This window comes from Mus musculus, chromosome 16, assembly GCF_000001635.26.
Source record: "Mus musculus strain C57BL/6J chromosome 16, GRCm38.p6 C57BL/6J".
NCBI lineage: Eukaryota > Metazoa > Chordata > Mammalia > Rodentia > Muridae > Mus > Mus musculus.
The window spans coordinates 75,377,089-75,395,572 of NC_000082.6; the positions used below are offsets into that span (position 1 = coordinate 75,377,089).

General features: G+C 34.8%; 1 protein-coding gene and 1 long non-coding RNA gene across 5 annotated transcripts in view; both read right to left on the bottom strand.

Annotated features, from left to right (window-relative positions):
- Robo2 (roundabout guidance receptor 2) overlaps window positions 1-18,484 on the bottom strand; it is a 1,555,468-nt gene that overhangs the window by 1,485,113 nt on the left and 51,871 nt on the right. The gene's annotated exons all lie outside the window — the stretch shown is intronic.
- On the bottom strand, window positions 5,646-15,551 carry Gm30116. Its single transcript, XR_384964.3, has 2 exons — window positions 11,456-15,551; window positions 5,646-5,753 (listed from the first exon to the last, which is right to left on the bottom strand). It is a non-coding gene; the product is annotated as a predicted gene, 30116 (long non-coding RNA).

Sequence of the window (18,484 nt, forward strand, 5' to 3'; positions counted from 1 at the left end):
AAAAGGAATTGTCTCTCACTTCTGAAGGTAAAATCTGAAAATGGTGGTTGAAGTAACTCCTGTTGTGAGCTCTGATGGTGGGAGGCAGCCCAGAGAGACTTTTCTTTACATCTTCCAAAGTTTCAGTTTCTCTTGGAGATCTGTCATGTAGTCTACCATCTGTTTTTGTTTGTTTATCTATCAAAAGCCATCCTTTTATGGAAGAATGCTCAGATCAGGACCCAGGGTGAGGAGTGAATTTTTAAATGATCATGAGCAAAATCTATATTTCTAAACAATGCCACATTTGCAAGCATTTTGAGGAAGTGTCATAGGTCACAATTCAATTCACAGTATTATCAGTTTACCAGGGAAATGTAGCTCATACTCTAGGAGTTAAAAACAAGATAACTTTTATAAACTATAGAAGATAATACAATATTTTTACAGTGCTAAGAAAAATGAGGTCACCAGTCTAGGATTGTAAGCCTTAACTAACTATAAAATAAATTTAATTTTAATGTTTTAAAAGAAATATTACAATTACATGCAATTTCTAGTTAAGGGCACTGATATATGAGTTTCAGAAAATAGGATGCTGCTTTTAGAAAGAAAGTGGCTTCTACTGGACATGATGAGTCTCAGGATCTAAAACACGGGTTAATAAATGTAAATAATGCTGGGAACAAAAGCAATTGTAAATATATTATTAAGATGATTTATTATTTTTGTTTAGGATTTTAAAATAAGGAGATACATTGAGTAGAACCAATGCTATTACATGCTATAGCTGGTCAAAGCAAAACTATTCTATGACCCTCAAGTTATTCAGATAGAGAGGTGATTAACGTTTACTCTGTTAATGTTCAGGTGAACATTGGAGAGTTGATGTGAAATAAAATACATTAACCAAACAAACTGAAAAAAAAAACCTTTTTTCAGAATGCAATGATAAAATAATGATGCAGAATTATAGCCAAAATAAAAAGTGGAAACTGAGTTAATATTAGAAATACACACACACACACACACACACACACACACACACACATATATATATATATATATATATATATAATTTTCTTTAAAGGTTTAACTCCACTTTTGAAAGAGACAGAATATAAAATATGATGACATGGAAAAATTAAGCATTAAAGCATATAATATATCATGGCAAAAATATTGTATAATAATATTTATACTTGTTTAAATTACTGAACATATTTATGAGACTAAGAGGGCAGTACGTAACTAAGGAAAACTTGCTGGGCGTGGTGGCGCAAGCCTTTAATCCCAGCACTCCGGAGGCAGAGGCAGGTGGATTTCTGAGTTTGAGGCCAGCCTGGTCTACAAAGTGAGTTCCAGGACAGCCATGACTATACAGAGAAACCCTGTCTCGAAAAACCAAAAAAAAAAAAAAAAAAAAAAAAAGAAAAGAAAAGAAAACATACCAGCCTGAGAAGTCTATACTCTACACACATGAAGCAAAATTCATCAGTATTATGGAAACAAGAGGTTAACTCTCTAGTTTGTATTGAATATTTTACCTTGATACCGCTTAAGAGTTAAAGAAGGCACGGCAACCATTATAGTACTTAAAAATGGTTAGTGTTATTGTCACATTAGAAACACATAGAATTCTAAGGGATCATATATAAAATACACAGGGAACCAATGCCCACCCCAGTGCTGAGACACAATGCATGAAACTATTTTAAAAAGTAGTTTAATAAATGACTTCATTGTAAGCAAATCTTGAATTACAATACAATTAAATAACAATAAGTTATGAAAGTGTGTAAATATTTGTATATGAAGACACTGTTGTAACTATTTAATTATCAAAGATTTCACAAGGTACATTTAAAAAATACCCTATTAAATTTAGTGCAATCACATTAGAAACCAAAATCTATAGTACAATGTGACAGATAGTCCAAAGAGTAGAGTATGGAGAAATTTATTTCAAGATAGTTCTGCTCTTTAATTCTGTGTAGCATTAACCCAGAAATACACTGAAAGTCTTCCTTAGTCATAGCTTTTCTGCTACATTATTCTGGGGATTATAACTGCTATAAAAATAAAGTAATTTAAGAATAGATACACTTGCATATGTTAACTCTATGTAGAGCTATTTAGTGTGCCCCGATTTCTCTTTGGACTCTGATCCTAGCTTAGACCTTTGCTAAACCTGGAACAGTTATTAATGAGGACGAAGAACTGATCTGAGCTCTGATGCATTTATGTTTATCCACAAGTTTTTCTCCTTTGAAGGAAATTATTGTTTTCTTAGACTTTTCTCCCCAGAAACCTAAGGTAGAAAATATATAGCATGGTGAATCAAAATGACCAAGAACTAATCTGATTTTCACCACTTTAATCTTCCCGGAGTGATGGAAGCAGTATTTCATCGGAGCTGACTTCCTGTGATCTTTTCATCTTCACCCTTTCATTTATCACTCACGACACTTCCACGTGGAAGTTATGTTTTTCCCAATTTTGTTTGCACATCATCGGCTCACAACACCTTTACTGAGGCCTTGTGTAGAGTCTCAGATAGTCATTGCATTACTCTTCCCATTAAATACTGATCATCATTTTTCTATGTCTACATAAAAAAATTTCAAAAGTATATTTCATCTCCTGATATAAAAGAAATAAATATAGTTGTATCTGTTGCTAACTCGTGTGTTTATGCTGCCCCCCCCTAAGAAAGCAATGTAGATTTCTTATGTCTTTTTATCTGATGAAATAAAATTAAGTGTAGGAAAGAAAAACACAAAAATTGCAGCATTTTCATTTTACATAACCTAGCCATTTCCATTTATAACTAATTAAGTCTCAAACATATTTCCCAGGAAACATGAAGCTTTATAACCAATGACTTACTAAGAATGGATTTCTAATTTGAGACATAATTCCAATTTTTCCTTATACACAGTCAAAATGTTCTCTGATAAGAATCCTTCATAACAGGAGAATGCTGATATATCTCAGACCCACCAGAGATTTCACAACCAAATACCAATACTGAATTTTCAAAATTCTAATAGAATATTCTCTAAAGTTTTTAATGTACCAAAGACTGTGAAGATTTTAGTCTTATATATATTTAATATATTTTTGTATGTAAAATAATGCTCCTGGCGGTGGTGGCACACACCTTTAATCCCAGCACTTGGGAGGCAGAGGCAGGCAGATTTCTGACTTTGAGGCCAGCCTGGTCTATAAAGTGAGTTTCAGGACAGCCAGGGCTATACCAGAAAACCCTGTCTTGAAAAACCAAAATAATAATAATAATAATAATAATAATAATAATAATAATAATGCAAAAAATTAAGTTCAGAAAATAATTAGCTGGCTCTAAATCACATAATTTGAAAATGGGAGATATCGGGTTAGGTCCAGGCTGTTTGTGTTCGGAAGAGTTTGGCTAATTACTATTTTTTCTAATTCCACCAATAGTTTCTTGATATTCCAAAACATGTAGCTAATGGCAACTAAGATACGGTAAATGGGCATAAAATAAAGGCCACATTGAAAGCAAAATGGCTTTCAACCAGCAATAACTGAAATAAATCCTGAAATCTAAGAAAATATATAAAATATCCAATAATTTAATAAATAAGGAATAGGATAAGAGACAATTCATTATCATCTTTCTTGAGCACTACAGTAAAATGACTTTGAACCTTTTTATCCTCGCCCTCTCAGGTCTACCTTATGTAAATGGGTTTTATAACCTCTCATCTGGGAAGTGAACTGTGCTGAAAAAAGACGAGGCTATGAACAACCTCAATGAACAACCTTCAAGTCATTGCTAAACTCACTATACTGATAATTGTCTGAAATCTGACATGAATTAGAAGTATCCTCTATCTTGCCCATATTTATGAACTAAAATCCAGAACTGAATGAATCACTTGTATTGGTATGGTCTCTTCAATAACTAAGCTAAATATTATTCTTACTTGTCTTCACTTCAGCAATGTTTGATGCTTTCTAATGGGCAAGACGTGTGGTGCATTAAATACCACCTATGGATGCTAGCAACTTGGTACTGTTAGTCACACATAAGATTGCCTCATCCCTTATCATTTATTTATTATCAATAAAAAGGGAGGGATGGCTGAGGTTCCTGTTTAGCATACCAAAGCAAATGCTGGGGCACCAGCTTCTCCCTGCATCCCTCAGTCTCTCCCTGTTACAGGGCAGTCCTGCCACACACACACACACACATATCCTAAATTCTCCAATCCAGTGCCCAGTCTTCTCTTTCCCATCTCTCCTTCCCTATATAATCCAATCAGTTCATTAACTGACCCTTTTACTCTGCCCTCTTGTGGGACTCCTGGTTGCTGCACCTGGTTCCTCTCTTTCCCTTCTCTCTTCCTCTCCCTACAGGGTCCAGTTCAGTCTAATCAGGCCCACTGTGGAATCTCCCAGATGTCCCTGCCTCTGACTATTCCTCCCTTTATTCACAATAAAATTTCTCCTGCCCTATTAATATTAAAAGTATCCGTTTTCACTGATACAATAATATATACTTTGCAAACTCATGAGAATCCAAAGAAAGGCCAGAGAAAGAACTTTTGAAGAATCATTTAGATACTAGTTCTCAAATCTGAGGCAAATTTCAATACACATTTATATCATAAATGTGCACACATGTGTATGCATATATTTAATAGAATTAGATATCCAAGTTTTATAAAACACCAGATCTCTTATAAAGGGAAAATATATCTCAATGAAAGCATCTAGGATTACCTATCTCTTAAAAATCTGTTTTATCTATAATTCTTCACATTTATCTGACTTAGGTTCTCTGGTCTTTTTTAAATGTACTTTTTCCTTGAAATTTGATGTCATAAAGCAATATGTTTATTTTATAAGCATAAACAGAAATGTATCACCATTTCTCATATAGCCTTTTTTATCTCACTGTGTTTTTCATAGGTTGAGGTTCTAGCAGTCTTTTAGCCAACCATTTTGCAGTTAGTTACTTGTTAGTGTATATTGATTGTTGGATGGTTGAATAGCAAAGAGGTTAAGATGGTAGATTTTATAACAAACATGTTTCTGAGCAGATGGTCTGTAAGGCAAAGACAACTTTTTAAAGAGTGAATATGGCTTAAGTATTTATATTTAAATGATGCTATATTTAAATAACATATTTAGAAAAATCAAAGTAAATGTTCCAAACAATGTTAATTTCTATCGACATACAGTTCCAGAGAAACATTACATATAAAAATTCTACTAGCTATCATAATTCAATTAAGGCTTAATATATGTAAGAGAACATATAAACTGATACAATTAGTGAAAATGCTATTAGGGAATATATACCAAAGGGTATGGGAGTCTGTGTGTGAATAACAAGAAATGAAGCAATCAATTTCCAATTTCAACAAGCCAAAGAAGAAGAAGAAGAAGAAGAAGAAGAAGAAGAAGAAGAAGAAGAAGAAGAAGAAGAAGAAGAAGAAGAAGAAGAAGAAGAAGAAGAAGAAGGAAAAAGAAAGAAAGAAAGAAAGAAAGAAAGAAAGAAAGAAAGAAAAGACTTAACTCACAGTCATAACACAAGGATATATAATATGAAAGAAGGACAGCAAAAAATGAGAAGTAAAACAATGAGAAGTAAGCAAAAGTTGCAACTACATTTATTTTTTCAGGAAGTTACATATGCGTGAAGATGGACTATACATTAAATCAGACTTTGGGAGGCAGGTCTACGCAGGGCACAAAGGACACAAGTCTGACATGATGAGGATCTGAAAGATAGTGTCAAAGAAATCACAGAGGAGATTGTTTCAGGATTTCTTGCCATGTTCAATTTTAATTTATAATTACAGTTAAAAGAACTTCACAGATAGACAAAAGAATCTTAAATATCTTTAATTGGCAGACAAGGAATTAACAATGAAATATTGTTGAGTTTATAATCTTGATAAGTTTAAATTCACCAACAGTTGATGAGGCTCTTATTTAGTAAATCATGAAAGAGAAACATTTACGTATATATTTCATCAGGGATGTGTATGCTGAATATGAGAAAAATGGGGAAGGGGAGGTGGGAGAATTAATTAAAACATTAGTTGCATAAAAAATCCACATGAAAATTTCTTACTTGCTAGGTCAATTTAAGAAATATGTTTTGAAAAATAGGAGAGATATCCTGTATGGGTAAATAATGCTGTTGTAAAAGCACAATAGTTATTCAACAAAGACACCATAGTTGAGCATGGATTCCGTCATTATGAGGTCCAGGGCATCTCAAAGACCACTAAAGTTATGCAGTCTATTAAAATTTGGCATGTTTGATTACTAGAAAGAGTTGGTAAGACTTGATGGCTTATAACACCGCATACCTTATAAGACACAGAAATCAAGAACTGTCCAGGAAGTTTTCTTTTTGTTTGCATTTACATCCTTACAGGCTACTATGCAGACTACTGGGGAGGGGGGCGTAAGACATCGATAGACAAGCTCTAAGGTCTATGAACTACAGTGATAAACCTGCTAGACATCTGACTTAATAGTAAAACAATAGGTTACTGAGGTAACCAGCCAGTTCCATTAGGTGTCAGATCTGCTCCACAGGAGGGAATTCATAACTGGTATAGTAAACCAAGTTAAAAAAAAAAAACCCATGATAGAAGAGGATATACGACCTAGCTAAATGAATATTTACTCAGAATTCCTTCTAAATATTTATATTTATACCCACATACATATGTTATTCTCTACCTTAATCACAGAAGGGATGCTTTGCAGTGAACAATAGTGAATGTATATACTGACATTAAGTGCTAAGAACAAGTGATGGTTCAGTGCTCAGCTATAAATAATACAAAAATATCACCCATCCAGATGTTATAGAACTATAAAAAAGGAATGGAAGGGCCAGAAATAGAGAGAAAGGCTGAAACAAACAAACAAACAAACAAAACCTATCTTCCAGTAATCACTCATCCATTGCCACCATGATCCTGTAGCTGCTGAGGTAATCTCCAATGTAGCTGAACAAGACTGATCCTGTCAATAGTCACGCACAGAAGGAAGAGCAATCCCTGAGGCATTACCTCTCTATGATGTACAATTGGCTACAAGATGATACTGAGTAAGGGGTAGCCAGTGTGTTTAGTAATATCGTCACATGTGAGCCTATCAGACTTCAGTAGATACGCCCAAGTTCCCGGTCACATAGATCATCTGGATTAGACTCAGTGTGGCATTAAACAAAAGAAGTCATGAATGTGATAAGGAAACTTGTAGCAAGGGCAAGGTTTAGCAGGTCTGAGAAGGAGATAGAATTCAGTCCACTAAAGTGACCAAAACATACAACACATGTGTCTGAAAAAGCCAAATAGCAAGTTTAATTAAAATTAAAAATAAATAGAATAGAAATTTAGAAATCGTTCAAAAATACTAATCTTGAATTAAATCAAGAGTGTAATCTGAGGTGACATGTCAATAGATGGACTCTTGGTGTGCGGGCTGTGATGGTTTATCAGTTCATGTCACAAATGCACATATTCATATGAGCAAAATGCTGGACCCCAAGCTCTTCAATGTGTAAGAACAGACTTTCACAAGCCTCCTTTGGGAAGACTAGAGTTTGGATGGTTTACAGCTGTGAAAATATGGACTGTGACTTAAACAAAGTTGGTGGTGTCCTCAGCAGCAGAAGAAAGCAGTCACTATTCAAAAGATTATCACCCGGCTTTCCACTGATCCTAAAAAATGGCTTAAGAACAGAATGTAAGTTTTAGAGGGGATAATTTCCCTTCGGCATCACCTCCTCACTTTGAATTCTTCGAATGAGACTCATTGCCACCTTTCCTTGCTCTAAATACCTCATGCCATGCACTATAGAAGTTTACCATAAATTTACTTCCAAGCTAAAGAATATTTTATCTATTTTTGGATGCTTTTGCACATTCGGTTGTGCCAGACTATAATATATACTTTCCTTCAAAAGAAAAAAAAAAACGTGCTTTTCATCACACTGCCAACTAGTAAAAATTACCATCTGGCCATGTTAAAAAAACCATCTCTTTCTTCTTTTCTTTCTATCCAGCTCACCCCCAATCCACTCAGAATCATAGTCTTCATAGACTTTTAAAGTTGATACCTCATGTACATTCCTCATGAAGTCTAAAGCTTTGACTCAAGGTCAGAGGAAGTAAAGTATTGCACTTTCTTTCTAAGGAAATAGCTGAGTCAAATATAGTCCACACTACGGTACACTTAAGATTTCTTGTTAAATTAAAAATAAGAACCTGAGGCACTGAGGGCAACCTCATGCTGATTACTGACGACAAAATGACTCCGCTGGCCTCACTTGTGTTTCTATTGCATTAGAAACTCATAGCATTCAGCCTTCTTCACGTTGTGGGCATTAGCAGAGCATCTAATTTTAAGCAGGAAAGCATTTCCATCAAATTGTACCTTAAATTAAGCTAATTCTATCATCCCCGGAGTAAGCATCGAATACCACTTATGAAGGTCAGAAGACCTATTCTCTCTCTCCTAAAAGCACTGCCACAGGTACATTAAAATGCTCTTACGTTGATTAGACTTTATGGCAAGGTTAAAATGTGGCTAGCATTTGTGACAACAGGTGTCAACAGAATTAGGGAACTCTTCATTCTCTGTAGAAAGATTTGTCCTCCAGAACACAAGGTATGACATAAGTAACAGGTATAAGTCAGCATACTCTGGAACATTTGGTCACAAACGAACAGAGTTGCATTTTAAGAAATAAAATGTAATCTTGAATTAGAAATTGTGCTTTATATTAATGGAAATATCAACATAAAATTGGAAATAAAGGAGAAATAAAAATGTGTGTACTACCCTGGGTATTTACTTACGTGTTTATTTGGTTAGAGGGTGAGATCTTTGATACAGTGTCTTACTATATGTGGCCCTGGCTTATTTAATCTCAGAAAAATTTCCCTGCCTCAGCCTAAGTGCTGGAATTATCATTACTAACTACCACACACTTACCAGGAGTTTTTAAAGAAGCCAGTCAGACCATTACCTTTAATTTTAACGACTAGAAAATTTTCAAATCTTAGCAAGATCACCATTAATGTGACTCGAGGAATTCATAGCTGGAGCAAGATGTGGAAATCTTTTTTTAAAAAAATAAATTTGAATATAGAAAAATGCTTCATTTGAATATTCTTTGTCCACAGTCATGGCTAACTATGCTCAAATTTAAATTGGAAAAAAATTCGGAGGTATATCTTCCATCTTAATTCTTATACCAATTGTAGTTATAACTTCAAGAATATGTCTGACAACGTATACTGAGCAGAGAGTTTGGTTTATTCCTCCCAAATGTTTTCATGAACACTTGATGAAATAATGACTGAGGAATTTTCACATTCTAAAGTTTCTTGTATATCTTCTTTCATTGTTTTGGGTTGACAGTGCTCTATAATATGAAATGTCTAAATTTTCATTTGATGAAATAAATTTAAGTTTACTTATCAAATACTAAGGCTGTTTACTTACTATGTACTGTGACATACAGAGCAGTAACTCTATGCTACATGTTAACTTTCATATTTTATTGCTTGAAACAAATGTGCAGTTTTCAGATTATCTACAGCTTAATGACATTGGTCTATATTATGTTGGCCTCCTGTTCCTGTATATGACCCCTGGAAGGGACAGGAGTTGCTATGATATCTGCACTAGAGAGAAAGTTACCTATCCTGCTGTTCCTTCCATGTGTAGGCACCCCAGGTATGGTCACATAGTGGAAGAAAAGAGAGAGAAGACACCACAACATATAAATGTATACGTATGCTTCAAACTATACTGGACTTGAGCCCAGTTAGTGATGCTAACTTATAAAACCTGTATTTGATTTTTAAAAAATACCAGTATTTTTATGACAAAGTCCATTTGAATGAGATTGGTTGTATATATATTTCTCTATATGGTATGCAGAAACATTATTATGCCTTAGGATTTCATTTAATGCTGAAAAGTCATGGACTTACATGCCATTCCCTCATCAAAGTATGTCCTCTCGTATTGAAGGTTAACATGCACTATTAACTCTTAAAAATTGGTCTCAGTTAATTAGCTATACACAGAAAAACTTCATGTCAAGTATATGGAACTATACTTTCTTTTCAATTTTGAAATGTTTTTCCTCTTTTAATTTCATACCATTTCCATCAGTTTCATGACATGTTCATTTGCTCAATAATATAGAATTTTAAGAAATATTTTGCAGTCATAAACTATAGTTGAAAATTTAGTGAGTACTACCAGTTGCACTTTAGATTAAAAATAAAAAATGTGTTAAACTTTTAAAATACTAAGTAACAGTACACAAATTACTAATGCTTGTTGACCTATTTTGTACACTAAAGGTATTGATTTGAAATCAAAGATCTCAATGCAATCCCACCAGGAAATAATTGATTATTATAATCAATGAGTATGTGGTTTGAGTAAAAAATAGTTCCCATAGGCTCATGTACTGAAGATTTAGTCCCTCTTGGTTCTTGGTGGCTGGCATTATTTAAAGAGATTACAGACCTTTTAAAACAAGAAGCCTTTCTGGAGGACACAGATCACAGGATGGCTGACTTTGAGAGTCCACAGACTCACTAAATTTCCAGTCACTATTTATTTCATGTGTGTGGTTGAAGCTATGATTTCTTAGTCACCTGTGTCACCATCTGTTCCCAGGCCTGTACTGCTATTTTGAGCTCTTCTTCTGAAATCCTCAACTGAAATAGACTATGTATTCTGTTAATTGTTTTGGAAATGGTATTTTTATCATATCTACACAAAGTCACTGATACAGTACCCACTGAGCCATGTCACTGACCCCTATACAACTCCTCAAGCACAGTTACTACTCAAAACAATGGGTTTATGATATATTTACTTGCATCATACTGGTAATAAGAGCACTACCAAACATGGTTTTTCTTTTTAAGCTCTGGGCTAGAAATATTTATTTAAGCCCATTATTTTCAGTTTTTTATATATTTTTCACACAGTGATTTTTCACATTGACTAAGTGGTAGGGCCTATTATTTATTGTGTTTTGATCACCTTACATAATTCACTGAACCTTTGCTTTGGTCTTCATAAAATACACTGTATTCTGGTAATAAAATGACTTTCTGATCTACCCCAGTAGCCTGTGGTTACATAAAATCATGACCTTATGTAGCACTGTGAATTCTCCAACTTTCACCCCATCATTTAGTATAAGTACTTCTTGATATCCTTGCTTCATGGAGTACAATCAAAATATTATTGTTTCTATATTTTCCTATAGCTCTATCCCTCTACATTAACTCTCCATCAATCTACTCTATAGTTTCTCTCTCATACCTTTTCTCTAGCACTTAATGACAGTTTGATCTTGACAGTTTGATCTTCTCCCTCTTTTTTTTCCACCTCTGCAATCTGGAATATTGCTTTCACTTACATGATGCTGAAACCATTCCATCAAGAACTTTTCATGAGGATTTCCATCTGGCGCGTAGCTACTTTCATTTCCATGTCCTGCTGTCATTCCTAGCTAATGTAAAATCAAATGTTAGCATCTCTTTATAAACCATTCCCTTTCTTACTCCTGGCTTTCAAATTTCCTTCTTCCCAAGCACTATTTTGCCCATTCCTCCCCCCCCCCGATACATATTTAGAGAGTAAGTGATATCTGCCTGTTTCTTTGCACTTAATCAAGGTCTATAACCTGCCTAACTTACTCTTCTTTGCCTTTCATTTTTAGTTCCTGAGCTCTTGATTGTATGATCTGATCTTTCTTTCCCATTACTCATTACATGTAAGAGTCATTTAAACTTCCTAAGTGTGATTTAAACTTCCTAAAAGCAAAAGTCTATCTGCATACTCATTGTATATACATTGAGCATGTCCATTGTACCCTTGATCATTAAATGTTAATCTGAATAATATCTACCACTCTAGGTTCATTAAGAATGGTTAAAAAAAAAACCCTATACCTGGCATCAGAAAGGGCCATGTATTACACGACAACATAAGAACACCATGTACATTACTGATTTTTACAGGTTACATATTAGCACTTAAACCCCTTTGCTTTCAAAGTTGATGGAAAATGATATATTATACTTCCATAAGTTCTAAGTAAAGAAGTGTCGTGAACTCGCTTCTTTGATATATTCCTTATGACCATGATTGACAGGGCATACTTCCTCTTCATCATTCCACACTAGTGAATTAGGTACCCACTTAGGCCTTTTACATGTGCCCTATTTCTGTCACTCCTATATAGGGCAACATGCAATGCAGCACGAACCTGTGGTTATAAACATAGTTATTTAGAAGTCAGTTTGATAGCATGACAATTAGAAAACAACATCAATAGCCTTGTGCTAGCCTGAGAATTCTCTAGCCATGGGCTTTTACTCTTTACAGCACCATTTATGATCTTACTACTGTATGGCATGTAGCTTAGAACTAAAGTACTTTTATGATTGCTAACTGTATTTAAACAGAATTTTATACTTTTCTGGTAATAAAACACATATCAAAGAGAGACTTTATTAATTGCACTGCATTCTTCTTTTTTAGATCATTGAGATTATAATGATATCATACCTGCTTCCTGTTCCTTCTTCCAGACCCGTTGTATCTCCATTGTTCCATTTCAAATTCATTGTCACCCTTTTCTTTGAATTTTGTTATACCTGTGTGCATTTCTTTTTTCTTTCTTTCTTTCTTTTTTTTTTTTTTGTTTGTTTTGTTTTTCGAGACAGGGTTTCTCTGTATAGTCCTGGCTGTCCTGGCACTAACTTTGTAGACCAGGCTGGCCTCGAACTCAGAAATCTGCCTGCCTCTGCCTCATAAGTGCTGGGATTAAAGGCATGTGCCACTACACCTGGCTACATGTGTGCATTTCTAAATTCACAAATACAATCTGTTTACTCTGTATAATCGCAATGGTATTTATGTTTTCAGGACTGAACATGTGGTGTTAGATAATGATATGGTATGTTCTTCCCTAGGAAGATGATTTCCTCCACATCAGTATTCCTTAATTGTCTTTTGTTCTTTGTCAAGGGTTGAGGCTTTGTGTGTTTTCCTCTGCCCACATTAGCATGTTCATTGATGTCATTCTTGTATAGGATGGACACCTACTGGTATTTCTCATTTTCTCTTCATCTGACGTTCACATATTCTATCACCATTTTTTACTGAATTAGTCTATGATAGGGTCAAGATGAATATGGGTTTTTAGATTCAGAGAGTACTCCAGCAAACACCATGATATTCAAAACTGACATTCATCCTGAGTGTCCAGTAATCTGCCACTGTGTTTAGTGCATTTTTGGCCAAATTAATTTTTATCCTTCTTTTTTCCCCTGTAGTTAACAATTTTGCATTGGCAATTCTATGTATTAAAGCAGCACAGTTGCCTATATTCTAAGTTGACAATTCTTGTATGATTTTTGCATTTTACATTTTGATTTTACATGTTTGGTTTTAATGTTTTTGCGTTTGTTTTGTTTTTTTTTTAAGTGTGTGTGTGTGTACTTGTTTGTATGTACTATGGGAAAGAGAATGAAGGTTCTGCCAAACCTTGAAATCGAACAAGAATGTGACCATAATTCCCCAGCTACATGTCTCCGTAGGAAGTGACATCCATTCCCCATGACAAACCAGTTTTCCTGTGTTTGCTGCTATGGATTCACAATAGACACACTATGGAAACTGGGACAACTATCCAATAATGGATCAATAAAGAAATAGTGGAAAATATTTATCCAGTAAGATAAAACAAAGCTTAAAACACAGGAGACATTGCATTATTGACATGGAAGAAATTTGGAATTGTCTGGACAGTGAATGGCATCAAAGAGAACTAAAATGAAAGAAAATGCTCACCACTATGTAGAGTTCAGAAATATGTCAATTCATATATCAAGTTGAGTATTACTAGAGAAGTAAGAGAGAAAGTCTATGGAAAGTATATCGAATAAGGTAAAGTTGCACTCCTATAAGAAAGACTAAATAACGAATGTATCAAAGAAGACAGAAGTTAGAATATTATATGATACACACGTATTTATGAAGGCAGATTTTTATATGCTCTTATATGAACAAAAGTAATTAAAAAAATTCACAGGTATGCTAATTTGTTCCCCCTGGTCATAATTTATTATGTGTGTTTATGTAAAAACATCCCACTGCACAGCACAAATATGCACACTAAAAATGTAGATATGTATACAGATAGCCTATAACATTAATATCCAAAATGTATATTATATGGAGCTGCCAAAAATGTCTTAGTGAGTAAGAAGTTTGCTGGCAAGCCTGAAGATGTGAGATCAGTCCTGGGGACTCACATCATAAATAGAGTGAACAGACCCCTTCAAGTTGTCCTCTGACTGTAACATGCATTTTGTGGCAGGCCCATAATAACAGGTATATATACTGAAAAATAAATCTCAAAAAATTAATATTTAATATATAGATTCATATTTTCCACTCATGGAGTAAGAACAATAAAAGAAGAGGCATTTATAATATTTTCACAGCCACTAGAGAAGCAAAATTGGAGATGAAGAGTTGAAAGAAAAGTTAAAAGTACTTGGAGCTCTTGGTCAAGATGCATATTCTGGCTATAAGCATGTCTGCGCATGATTCAGAATTGTCAGCAATTCCAGCCCCAGCTGCAGGAAATCCGGTTATACATGGGTTCTGCAGACTCTCATATGGGGGCACTAGCCCACATACAAATGAATGCAGGCACACAATTAAAAAGTAAAGTAGAATAAGAGACAAAGCTAAGATTGAACATAGAAAGCACAAATTAGATAATCAAATAAACACAAACTCACTACTAAATTCTCTGTCCATGTATGTAACAAAATCCATACTATGTACAGTGAAATGAACTATCCAATGCTCAGCCTAGGCATTTTATTTATTGCAGTGTTAAAAGTAAGCAAGACTCCAGTACCTGCCACAGTAATTACATTATGTTTATCATAAATGAATGCATGAACTCAGATATAACTATCACAATAGATTAAAATCTAATCTATATTTTGTGTGTAAACAGATTTCACCTAAAATTCATAGGGTTTGAGGTATCTTTGGTTGTTTTAAATTTTTATGATTTGTTCAAGTCATTTTAAGTTAGTATTTTTGCATGATATAGCTTTTGGGCACTAATATTTCTTCGAGTCAACATTACTTCAAGGGATGGATTCCAAAAATTGTTTTCATTAATGCCTACTTTCAAGCATGATTAAAGCTTTGCAGCGTGTTCACGTGATTGTTTAAAACATCTGCTATTCCTGGACAGGCAACATGACTCATCAGATAAATCTCTTCCCACCCAGTCTTGGCTAATGCTAATAATGTAATCAAGGCATAGTAACAAACAATATTCAAGATTCCTCCTTATATTGTAATAATATAGGTGTTACATGGGCATCATGTTGCTTTCAGAACAAGATATCAATATATTATCAATATAAAACTTCTATAATAAATACTACACACACACACACACACACACATATATATATATATGGATACACAGACACACAACCTAAAAACATAAGTTAGATATATTTGTATTTTTGATGACATAATAATGTTTTATATATATATATATATATATATATATATATATCACTAAGATTATTTGAAAATGCAAATTATTTAACTACAATTACAAAACAACTTTTGCTGTATGCTTTTAGAAAATGGCTAAATCAAGATAAGAACTGAACTCACTTCTTTACAGAGAAAAACTCCTAAAACTAACTAAGATTTTCTCACAATTGGCTTATAGACAATTCTAAAAAAAAAAGTCCTGGGATGAAAACCATCTCAAGCTGGCGGTGTTTACTGGCATGTGCCTCATCCTGCTGACAGCCATTTCATTCTGAGATACTTTTAAAGGAGAGAAAAAAAAAGCGCAAGAGGTTCCAAGTTTTAATAATTATATTGTTATGTTCCTTAAAAGTTATCACACTACATAATACTTAACTCCCTATATACTAAAGACTTCAACATAAACCCAGACACACTGAATGTGATAGAAGACAAAGTGGGGTATAGCTTTGAACTCATTGACACAGGAGAATACTTTATGAACAGAACCCTGTTAGCGCAGGCACTAAGATCAACAATAAATTGGACCTTAGCAAACTAAAACTTTTGCATAGAAAGGACACCATCAGTCTGACAAAGCTGCAGTGTCCAGAATGGAAAAACATAGAGCACTAATATCCAAAATATATAAAGAACTTGAAAAGCTGAATAATAAGATAACAAATAGCACAATTAAAAAGAATAGGGTATGGATCTAAACAAAGCTATGAAAATAGGAAACTCAAATGGCTGAGAAGCACTTAAAGAAATGTTCAACATTCATAACTATCAGGGAAGTGAAAATCAAAACTGCTTGTTTCCTTCTAACTCTTATCTGAGTGGCTAAGATTAGGAGAACAACATCTGGTGACAGTGAGGGTGCAGAATAAAGGGAACCCTCATCCCTTGCTGGTGAGAGGGCACACTTGTACAGCCACTATAGAAATCAGTGTGCTGATTTTACAGGAAACTGGGAGAAGATCTACTTCAAGATCCAGCTATACCATTCATGGACTACTTTCATAGACATATACCCAAAGAACATGCCATCCTGCAATGGAGATACTTGCGTCACCATGATCATTGCTGCTGTGTTCATAATAGCCAGAAATTGAAAACAACTAGATGTCCACAAACATAAGAATGGATAAGCATGTGACATTTACACAGTGGGATATTACTCAACCATTAAAAGGGATGAAATAATAAAATTCATGGGCAAATGGATTGAACTAGAAAAACATCATCTTGATTGGGATAACACTGGCTCAGGAAGACAAATGTGGTATGTATTTGCTTATATGTATATTAGCTGTAAAGTCAATGAGAAGCAAGCTATAATCCATAGAAACACAGAGGGTAGATATAAAACGAGGGATTGAAGGGCTATATCTCCTAGGAAACGAAAACAGAATGGGATATTAAGGGTGGGGGCTGTTGAAATGGGAAAACCAAGCAGGGAGGGTAAGGAAACATGAAGCTTAGAAAGGAAATACTGGCAGTGACAGCTAGAATTCGGGCCATTTGAAAGGTAGTATAGAAACATAGTATAGTAAAGTTCTATAAAATATATACATGTATGAAGGTGATATAAATGAAATTACCAAATAGTAGGGGAATAGAGAGCTCAAACCAAAATCTCCTGTTACCATATAAAGCTTCCAATAGTAATAATGGGTTATATCTAATTGTGTGTTTGGTCAAGGAGTTCCATAGAAGCTGCCAAACAACCCATATTCTGAGAATGTTTTACCCTTATGTTAATGCTATAGGTTGCTCCTCACAAACAGATGGCAAGGCCCCATTGCTGAAGTCAACATCTACTCAACTTATGGAACATGGAGAAGTCAAGCTAGTGTCTAAATATAGCCTTTATCCCATGGGCTCCTCTTCTAGATAGTAGAAGGTACTCTGCTTGCTACAAAGAAGATTAAACATAACCCAGCTATGAAGCCTTTGATCCACAGTGACATCCTGCTTTCAAGATATACCAGTTCAATCATGGTACAGATTTTGACAGTAACCAACCAATATCTGATTTGACTTAAGATTATCTCCATGAGATGAAACTTATACCTGATGCCACATCTGCTATATTTATAGATCACTGCCTTGCTGAGACATCATCAGAGAAGATTCTTCCTATAGTAGATGGGAACAAATACCAAAGCCTACAGTTAGACCCTAGGCACAGAGTGAGAGACCTCTGAATACTCAGCTCTAAAAGGGGTTGGATCCATCAAATTCCTCCCCTCAGAGCTCAGAGAAACCTGGAAAAGAGGAGGCAGAAAGAGTGTAAGAGCCAGCTGGGCAGTGGTGGTACATGCCTTTAATTCCAGCACTTGGGAGGCAGAAGCAGGCAAATTTCTGAGTTCGAGGCCAGCCTGGTCTACAAAGTGAGTTCCAGGACAGCCAGGGCTACACAGAGAAACCCTGTCTCGAAAAAAAAAAAATCCCCCCCCCCCAAAAAAAAACAAAAAAACAAACAAACAAACAAAAAAGAGTGTAAGAGCCAGATAGGATAGAATGTACCAAGAAAGCAAGGCCATCTAAATAAAATGGGACCAATGAGCATGTGAAGTCACAGAGACTGAAGCAACATCCACAGGATGACATAGGTCTGAACTACACGGGGTAAACCACATGGGGTAGTAGAGCTGAAATGAAAGCAGCAGACACAAACTCCCTCCTTAGTCCAGAATCTATCTTCATTAAATAGACACTTGGTAAAAAAAAAAAAAATTAGTTTTTGCCAAGGTAAATCTTACTGTGGAAAATGAAACAAAACTACTCAGTAGATGGCCAACACATCATTAATTCAACAGCATCTTTGGAAGTTCAAGGTCATATAATGTCATGTCTG